This window comes from Gossypium arboreum, chromosome 1, assembly GCF_025698485.1.
Source record: "Gossypium arboreum isolate Shixiya-1 chromosome 1, ASM2569848v2, whole genome shotgun sequence".
Lineage (NCBI taxonomy): Eukaryota > Viridiplantae > Streptophyta > Magnoliopsida > Malvales > Malvaceae > Gossypium > Gossypium arboreum.
This window is the reverse complement of record NC_069070.1, coordinates 12,921,085-12,931,863: the sequence shown is the minus strand read 5'-3', so window position 1 is coordinate 12,931,863 and position 10,779 is coordinate 12,921,085.

Genomic DNA, 10,779 nt, shown 5'->3' with positions numbered 1-10,779 from the left:
TAACATGTAATAATAAAACATAAAAATAAAACAAAAGTGTTCATACGCTTTGCATGACCGAATATAAAGAAAAAGGAAAAGAAATAAAGCTTCCATAGGTTCTGTAACAGCTCGATTTAGGGCCTAGTTGGAACAGTGGTCTCGGGACCACAAATCCGAAGTTAGAAAAAAAATATTATTATTTTAATATTTTTATGAGGTTATAGTATGATTTTATTGGTGCATGATAAATTTAGTGAGCTAATTTTAATGTTTTCTACCCCAATTTCGAAAAAAGGCTAAATCGCATAAAAGGCAAAAGTTGCATTTTAGTACCCAAATGAGTTAAATAGCTAAAGAACTTAAATTGAGGGATTTTAAAGGGAAATTTCATCCTTTTTATTAGTGTTGGCCGGCCATGTGGATAATTTTAAACAAATGGTCAAAGTATTAGGTGGATGATGTCATGATTTGGTGATAAAATAATGCCTAAAAGCCTAGCTATCATTTCTTTCCTCTCCATCTATTTTCTCCACCGAAAATATCAGAAAAAATGGAGTTTTGAAGGCTGAAAACTTTCAGCAACTTAAAGCCCTCACAAGTAGGTGATCCCCACACCATTTGTTGATGATTTTTGCATTTTTGAGACCCTTGAAGCATGAGCTTTCAAATGAGGGTGATATCTTACAAAATGGTCAAGAGTTTAGGGTTTTTCCATGGATGTATTTGTGATGTTTATTGAGTTTTTATGGATGAATATGAGTCCTAGTTGTGTCATGAACAACTTTGGTGAAGGAGTTTTCATGGAAAACACCTAAAGGGACTATTTTGCATAAGTTGTAAAATAGTTAGTAAGCATGTGAAATAGTGAGAATTTGAAGTTTGTACAAGAGTAAAAATAGTTTATTTAGGCCTAAGATACAAATAAATTCGATGAAAATCGATTTTCGAGCATAGGGACAAAATGGTCATTTTACCAAATATGTGAATTTATAATTGCCTAATTGTAATTAGTGACTAAATGAGTGTATATTTCTATTATAGATCAAGATTTACCAAATCTGAACCTAGATCGGGGGAAGGCCAAGCAAACCGACTAAACCGAATAGCTAATTACTTTTTTGTAAACCGAGGTAAGTTGTATGTAAATGATACAACTACACTGTTAATACTTGTATTCATATCACCATTGAATTGATGTTGTATGAGTTGTCAAGTTATGAATTGAGAATGTCTAGTAATATTTGAGACAATAGAAATATCCCGTTGAAACATTAGAATACGAACTGGATATTCGTGCCAAGGCATTGGGTGATTTGTACGCCAGTGTAAGACATGTCTGGGACATCCTTCGGCCATATTATGAGAGCCAGTGTAAGACCATGTCTGGAACATGGCATCTGCATCCAGACGAGGGCTAGTGTAAGACATGTCTGGGACATGCATCAGCCATACTATAATAGCTAGTGTAAGACCATGTCTAGGACATGGCATCGACACAGAGATGAGTGCCAGTGTAAGACATGTTTGGGACATGCGTCGGCCTCAACAGAGATAGCCAGTGTAAGACGTGTCTGGGACAGGTATTGCCTAAGAGTTGTGCTAGTGTAAGACGTGTCTGGGACACGCATTGCCTAAGAGTTGTGCTAGTGTAAGACATGTTTGGGACATGCATCAGCACGCGTGTATGAGAGCCCGTGTAAGACCATGTCTGGGACATGGAATCGACAATATATCTCATGTTGAAAGTTCATAGAATATCCAGTAGTATTCCAAACATTTCAATGATGAGAGTTGTAGATCAATTTTGATAAAGAAAGAATAATCATGTTATGAGTGGTACATGTACCTATATGGTAAGCATGAGTAATGAGCTTAATTTAGAGAATGTGACTCGAGTAGATGATAATGAGTAAGTTAAATTATGTTTACCTTTGAGCTATAAGTATGATGACTAATGGTGAGATTGCTGTTGTATATTTATTTATATGTAACTTACTAAGCTTTATGCTTACCCTCTTTCCTTTCCCTATTCTTTCAGTGTTATCAAGCTAGCTTAAGGATTCCTTAAAGTCAGAGATATCGATTACACTATCAGCCGCAATACTTTGTATAGTTTGATTTATATTTTTGAATGTGGCATGTATAGGGCTAGACTAGGATGTTGTATTAAGAGAATGGTTCATGTATTTTGGCTTAAGTCAAAGGCCCTTCATTTTGTAATCAAGTCTGGAATAATGGCTATTATTCATTTTGATGAATGTATATAATGTTCTTTCTATGGATGAATTAGTGCCCTTTGTGATGGGATTTATATATTGAAATGATCTTGTGTAGGTTATGCAAAATGGGTGACAAAAGGGCTTGGGAAATAGCCTAGTTTGTCCACACGGGTAAGACACAAGGGCATGTGTCTAGGCCGTGTGTGACACATGGTTCACAGCCATGGGTGTGTGTTATGGCCGTGTGTCTCCTGCACTTAAATTTTTAAAGTCATTTTAGCACACGGGTGGGCCACACGGGCGTGTGCCCAGGTAGTGTCATAAAGTCAGTATGCATGCTTGTAGCACACGGACAAGAGACATGGCCACGTGTATCGATCGTGTGAAGGACACGGTTATAGGGAACGGGTGTGTTCGTGGGCCATGTGGTTTTGGCAGAATACTTATGATTTCAGACACGGGTTCGGGACACGGGCGTGTCCTTGGCACACAGTCGTGTGTTCTATACCCACACGGGCATGTGGAGTCTTGATGCACAAAAATTTTCTAAGTTTTCATGAGGTCTCGGTTGGGTTGCAAACAACCCTGGACTTATGATTGGGCTTCGTAAGCCCATATATGAGTTAGTTGCTTGTGAAGAGAGAGGCTTTTAAATTGTTAGAAACTTCAGCCAGTCTTATATAGTTGGTTGAGTTTAAGTCAGGTAGCACCACGAACCCTATCCTAGCGTTGGATATGGGTGAGGGGTGTTACAGGTTCGGCCATTTGTTGATAGCTTAATCAAGGTATGTAACTAGTTCAGTTTTTGATAATTTTTACGTTTTTGAGATCGTTGCTTCAAGTACTATCCGACCCATACTTGAATTTTTGATTTTGATAAATATTTTGAGTTATGCCATTGATGAGAGCTTGAGATTTTTGTTGTTTAATGATGAATTATGAAAGATATGTTTTAGATTAACATGTTTTGTATTGGAGTTTTTGATGATTTTGAGTAATTAGGACTAAATTGCAAAAACAATAACTTGAGGGACTAAAATGTGAAATAAATGAAATATACGGACTAGTATGAGTATAAGGAATATTCAGCCTAACTATGTTGTTGTGAGATTTTGTGTATTTTGTGTTTTATGCAATTAGGACTAATTTGTAAAAGTATGAAATATCAAGGGTAAAATGGTAATTTGCCCATTTATGTGATGTTGGAGTAAATTGAATGAAATTGTGTTTGAATGAGATTAATTTGAAAATTTGCATAGATTAAGAACAAAAGAAATCGAACTTGGATTGGGGAAAAGCAAAAATAGTCGAATAGTCGATTTACATCGTTCGTCGATATTCAAGGTAAGTCTTTAAGCAATTAAACATCGTTAATTTTGAATGTAACTTAGTTTAATATGCTGATTTGGAATTCATGGATTTATAGTAGAGTTAGCCGAATGTGATAAAGCATAGAAATAGCGTATTTGAGTTTAACTCGATTAAGTTATAACATTTGAAAGTCCGTATGTGTAATACCCCCAAACTCGGCCTAGATGCCATGGCCGAATCTGGCGGCGTCACATGTGAGTGCTTTTTAGAAAAACCTTAGCAAGTTAAAAGTCGTCCAATTTGTTAGCTTTACTTAAGTCGTGAAATCTCTATTCCAAATATTAAGTGAAAACATTTCATTAACGCGGAAGCTAAAACATCATTAATTCATAAATCAATAATTTAATAATTCCCAAAATAAACCCAAAATAAATATTTAAATAAAGCAAAAAAAATAAAGTGTTACTCAAAAATCCGTAAATGTCTATCAGTGGTCACCATCGAGCCCTCCGTCACACAAATCCATCTACTGCTGGGGATTACCTGAACAAATAAATAAATAAAGGAGTGAGTTTTCGCAACTCAGTGTGTACATCCCCACAAACAACATGCATACAAACAGATAACAGAATACTGTTATTCGGCCTCAGCCATACAGATATCGCATGCATAACAGATCAGATATTAGAAATATCATGCCCACCAACCCTGCACACCATCTCCGTCCAACCCAACACACCATGTGGGGATAAAATCGACCCACCCATCCCTGCACACCGTATATGGGGATATAATCGACCCATCCAAGCCTACACACCATCAAATACTGCATCGTAGCACATATCATAAGTATGCAACTTAGCTTCCAGATAACGGGCTTATGAAGCCCTTCAGGTACTTCCTTCATTTTGTCAAACCCACCCCGATGCAATGCATCATACAAGCATAGCATGCTATAACGCAGACAAACATATCATACCTTTATTTACAGAACAACACAGATCAGATAATTATGCTAAGTATATCATGCATACCCATACATCACAGAATTAAGAGTTCAGATAAGGCTTATCGACCCTACTACAGGTTACAGTCGACTTGGGCGACCCGTGCAACCTTACAGAACATTTCAGATTAAAGGGGCTCACAGGCCCGTGTGGCCCACACGGCCCAAATTGCCTTGCACATGTGGATCACACGACCTGGCCCAGATTTTCACACACTCGTGTGGGCCCACACGCCCGTGTGGTCTACACAGCCTATTTTCCTGAGCCCATGCCTCACACATGACCTAGAAGCCATCACATGTCCGTGTCCGTCGTGTCAGTGTGGTGTGCGCACGGCTTGGCTTGTCAGTGACATGCCCATGTCTCGTGACGCAGGCGACTACACAGGCAGACCACACGCCTGTGTGGCGTCGACAGGCCACTTTTTGGCTTTCGTCAAAACTTATTTTCTGGGTAATCAGGTACACACTTGGTTCGTTTTTACTGCTAATCCAACCACGAGCACTCTAAAGCCTAAAATCGACAATACCAAGCCTAAAATCAGTCTCTTAAGTCAAATTATTAAGAATAGGCAAATCCCGAAATGAGAGATCTACTTATTTTCACCGAATAACGATGATTCCTTGCTATTAAGAGCTCGATTAATGATCCAAAGACTCTAGAATATTCCTTAAAAAGCAACCAAAGTCCCTCTTAAACAATCTCCAAGGAAATCCCTTAACTTTTATTAAAAACCAAACTTACTGAATCGAAAAAATCACTAGCAACACGCCACAACTAATCAAAAAAGAAAAAAACAAAGGAGAAGAAAAATGGAGAAGAAGGGAAAAAGAAGAAAAGAAGCTCAGCAGCTAGGGTTTGGAAGAGAAAGAACGACAGAGAAAATATTTTGCCAAAAAGAAAGAAATAAGAAAACCCCTAATTTTTCCTAAAACCCTCAACTCATAATTTTAATAAAACCCAACACTTTACTGAAACTTGCAGCAAAAATAATCCTATCGCTACCGTAGGGAATCAAACTCCAGACCTCCATCACACCAACACACATCTTAACCACTAGACCAACAGGCCTATTCTATTAGGTTTTCACCATCAATTCCTTATAAACCCGTTAACCAAAACCCAGGCTTAATTCTTATAAAAACCAAAATTTTAGCCCAAGTTAAGGCTCGAACTTGGGACCTCCCAAGCACACCCCAAAGCATATAACCTCTTAAACGACATATATATATACAAAAAAAAATCAAAACAAAATTTTCGATACTTCCATGCTCAACAACCACAAAAGCTGAAATTACAGAAATTTGAGGCGTTACAGTATGAACTATATGGAATATCTGAAATGTTCGATATATGAATTGTTTATAAGACAGCTTTATAATAATGATATCCGACCTTTGAGCCTAGAAAGCCTTGTGCTGGTGAATTTAATCGAGCTTGATGCCTAGCAGGCTTATTGCCGGTGTATAAAATCAGACTTTGAGTCTAGCAGGCCTTGTGCCGATGTGTGATACAGGCTTAGGCCTAGCAGGTGTTATGCCAGTGAAATATTATAAGTCTACGCCTAAAAGACTTTATGTTGATGTGATAAATGAATACGTTAAACGAGCTAAAACGATCAGGAGCGTGATAGTTGGACTACCTATTTGAAAACAGGATGAATTGATTTCTTGATATGTGATGAAAAGGAATACATGAATTTGATGTAGTATATGTGCTAATATGAGAAATAAATTTCATCTTATAATTATACATGAATGTAATGTTAAGCTTTGAGAGATGAATATATGTCTTAATATATATATATATATATTCGATTATATAAGTCAATGTGGTTTCAAAATTTGAGAACATATTGGTGATTTACACTTGTATATTCGGCCAAAGAGAAATTGCCTTATGAAAGTATAAGTTATATATGTGTGGAATTAAAAGCTTGAAAATAAAGGTGATTAAAAAATGCATAAGTTGATTTATTTAATTGAAATGATTAGTAATTGAAATGTTATTATGCATTACTTGTTTTATTTGCTTAAGGCTTACTAAGCTAAGTTAGCTTACTTTGTGTGTATATATTTGTCTTTGTTTTATAGATTTTTGAGATCATTACATGCTCGGCGATCATTAGTAAAGTCAATCGCACTATCATTTATTCTCGGTACTTTTGAAAGTTTTAAATTCAAACTTATGGCATGTATAGGCTGAATGGTGTTTCGACATGATGAACCTTGGTTTTGTATAAAAGCCATGCGAAAATGGCTTATTTAAATGCTTGAATTTGGTTTTGGATGATGATGGTTTGAGTCCATTTTGGTTATTATGCAATGTGTCAAGGATGAATAATACTTGTGATATCTATTTGAGCGTTGAAGTTGCTTGGTAAATTTGGATGTGTGCATTGGATTGATTCGGTTATGGTATGCATAGAAAAAAGACTATTTAAAATTTTGGTTGTTGTATTTGTTCAAAGTGTTATATGTGATTTGGCATTGGAGGTTGTTTGGCTATGTCCGAGCATGATATAAGTTTGTCTTGATATGTTCATTATATGGTATGGAAGATTCATGTTTTGTATATATAAATATATCTATTTGTAGTTAATGGCTTACTCTTGAGAGGTATAAATTGTAATATGAGTTGGTTTGAAAATTATACAATAATGTATTGTGAATTCGGATATAAGATAAAGGTATATGAGATGGTTATGACTAACTTGTGGTTCGGCATTTTCTATTATAAATATTTATGCATATGATGAATTGACTTGATATGCATCTCATCTAAAGGTATACTACGTAATAGGTAGGTTATATGTAAAATTATTTGCTTCTTAGGAAAAGTTTAGATGACCAAATTGATGATAAATAGGTTAGTTGTGTATCTACATTTTTGGCATGTGAAATGAGTACATTTCAAATCGTTACTTGTGTTATAAAATGGTTAACTATAAATAAATGGTTGAGTATAATTTTAGTTTGTGAATTAAACTTGATAAGTTTCGTTATTAATGTTCAACTATAGTTCATGTTTAATATGGTTAAAATGTATATAAGGTTTATTTGTTTAATGAAACATATTTGACTATTTGTGAAGATATGAATGCCGTGTATGCTGATGATTAAATTGTTATGTGTTAGACTTTTATTTGATTTAATTTGTACATGTTTCGAAATATGTCTTAAAATGTTTGATGTTTATTAGATATCCGAATTTGACTTGTATTTGTATATTATGTAATGATAAAATTTCGATTAATATTTATTTGGACATTCATATATACATATGAATATGACTTGTGTGAATATTCAGAGTTGTGCTTTTGTCCAGTAATGCCTCCGGACCCTAATCTGGCGATGGATACGGGTTAGGGGTGTTACACCAGCCCACATCTGACCCCGTGTAACTCACTGACTTGGGTCACACAACCAAACCATACGCCCGTGTGCCAGGCTGTGTACCCTTTGAAATGGCCTCACACACTCGTGTGCCAAGCCGTGTGCTAGGCCGTGTGAAAACTGGAGGGTATACTAACTTGTGCTACACGCCCAAGCCGCATGCCCGTGTGCTAGGCTGTGTGAAGCTACTGACTTGGTTTCTAAATAAGTGTCAGGGGACACACGGCTGTGTCACCTGACCATGTGTCACACACGCTTTGCCCGTGTGGACAAAAATAGACTATTTTTCAAGCTATTTTTCTCACCCAAAATGATGCCAATCTAAGCTCAATAATGAACATACAACCATAGCATAAATAGGCACTTAAAACCAACCAATATCAAGCCTATATCATGTACTATCGACACATACAACTTGATATACATAAGCACATACCAATGATCACTTTACAACATACCAAATATACCTCCAAAGAACTGTTCAAACTCACTTATTAGACTTTGTGCCTAATTCAACATGCATACCACATCTCAAACTCAATCATTTAGTACTCAAACTACCAATACACAACCAAGGCATTCATCAAGCAACTATACAACACATACCGAAAAATTATTTATGCATATTTACATAACCAAGTATACAAAAATAAGTCAAATCACATGGCTAAATACATAACCAAAACAACATGAGACATATAGGCCACATTATCCAAAATACCTATATATTCCATTTAACCCAAAATGTAAAGTCCAAAGTACCAAAATAGAGTTTGATAATGTGAAGCAAATCTCCGATGACTTCCAAACCGAGCGAGCTTCCGAATCACTATAAACACAGAAATTAAAACTGAGTAAGCAATTAAGCTTAGTAAGTTCGTATAGCTAATAAATACAACTTACCAAATCATCCACAATTTAGTTAAGCATAATTAAAACATAGGTAAATTCCCATTTGGCCCAAAGCCTAACACCTAATCACAATTATGTTAGTTATGTATACATCAACTATGAATTACTTCTCATATTTTACATGAATACTTGTGTTGATTCATACCAACTCGTATAACCTTCTATCATCATCTGTGCCTATTGAACCATTTGGAATATTGTCGAATACTCGGGTATCTCGCACACTAAGGTTGCGTTTGTTTGCCAGGAAAATATTTTACGAAAAATATTTTCCTTGTTTTCCAGTGTTTGTTTTCCTGAAAACATTTTCCACTTGGAAAATTATTTCCAAGACACGGGTAAAATGTCTTACGTTTTAGGGAAATTGTCTTACGGATTTCATTTTTGTAAGACATTTTCCAGTCCCTCCATCTAGGTAAAAGTCTCTCCTTCTTCCTTTATTCATTTCTTTTACTTCTTCTATTCTTCATTTTCTAGTCCGTAGCATATATCATTTTCTCAGGCTGCTGTTTCATTTCCTCTGTTTCTCTCTTTTTCGGGATTATACCATTCCTCTTCTCTGGGTCTTGACTTAAGGTATGGCATAAAGCTATTTTTTTTTCTTCTTGTTCCTTACTTCTCCATAGATTTTATGCCTGAAATTTTATGCTTTCCTTTGTTTCTTTAGCTAGGGAAGAAACCTGAATGATTTAGGGATTTCCAAACTCAAATTTTTAGAAAAGAGAAATACCGAAAACAAGCTTGAAATTGAAACTGATCGGTTTCAAAAATCTCTAATCTTTGTTCTTTTTGTTGTTGATAAAAAAATGATAAAAATAAAATTCTAGGGGTTTGGTTTGATACTTGGAAGCCCCAACCAATAACACCAATCTTGAAATCGAGAGATATGTTGGTTTGAGAGGCCATAGCTGAGCCGCGTCAATTATGAGTAGTTAGTGTGGTGGGCTTGAGAGGACTCAAAGGATCTTGAAATGGTCGTCAAGAAACCTAGATCAAAGTTTTTGAGGAAATTTAGAGAGAGGGAGTAGTGAAGTAAGTAACCTAGATTTTAATTACTGGATATTTTTGTGGATGAATGTGCTTGTTTCAGTTATGAATGCTTGTGATCTATTTTATAATTGTCTTTTCTCTTGGTTTTTGATTTAAAATAGTAGTTTTTTTATTTGGTTGTTGAAAAAGTGAAAGAAAATAAAGGAAACTGATGGTTTTTGTTCTTTTTTTGAAAGGTTCAAGCTTGATAGGCTTCCAAAAGAATATTTTGCTTCTCATGGTTGTTCTTCAACTACAAATAAGCAGGTCTAACGACTTGTTCGTGAATTTGAAAGTGTTGTTTTATTAAAATAAGAAAAAAAAAGTAACTAGTAAGTGAATTAAATTAAACCTGTAAACATTCTAGTTGATTTTTTAAGTTTTGACTTTCGTCATTGCAAAATCAAATATTGCGTAATATATCTATCATTTTAGTCCAACCTTTATTGTTGCTTAGTTTAGCATTATGGCTGCAGTTATAAAAAGTTTGGTCTGAAAGAAAAGTGCATTTGGAAAATGTTGCTTTGAAAAATTATGGTTTGGGAATTTTAATCTTTTAGCATTGCTGTTAACTACTGCTATGAGAAGTTAAAATGTCAATTTTAAAAACATGATGTTAGAAGAAAGACGAGACAAATGAGGTTTTTTTGCATTTTTCTTTTTCAAAATCATATTTTCAAACGGCAAAACCATCAAAGTGCATCTTCTTGGTTTGGTTCAAAAAGTATTTTGTCGAAAAGCTTTGGCTATTTTTTCCTGGTTTTTGGTTGTCTACTGCTTATTGTTAACATCATGGCCAGCTGATTTAGAATGAATCTTCTGTTACTGCTTATAGTTCGCTATAAGGTTAAATTGCTTAAAATCCCTTTCATATTTAAACGATTTTTTCAGTTTTTCATTTTCTCATATAAAAAAATGTCAATT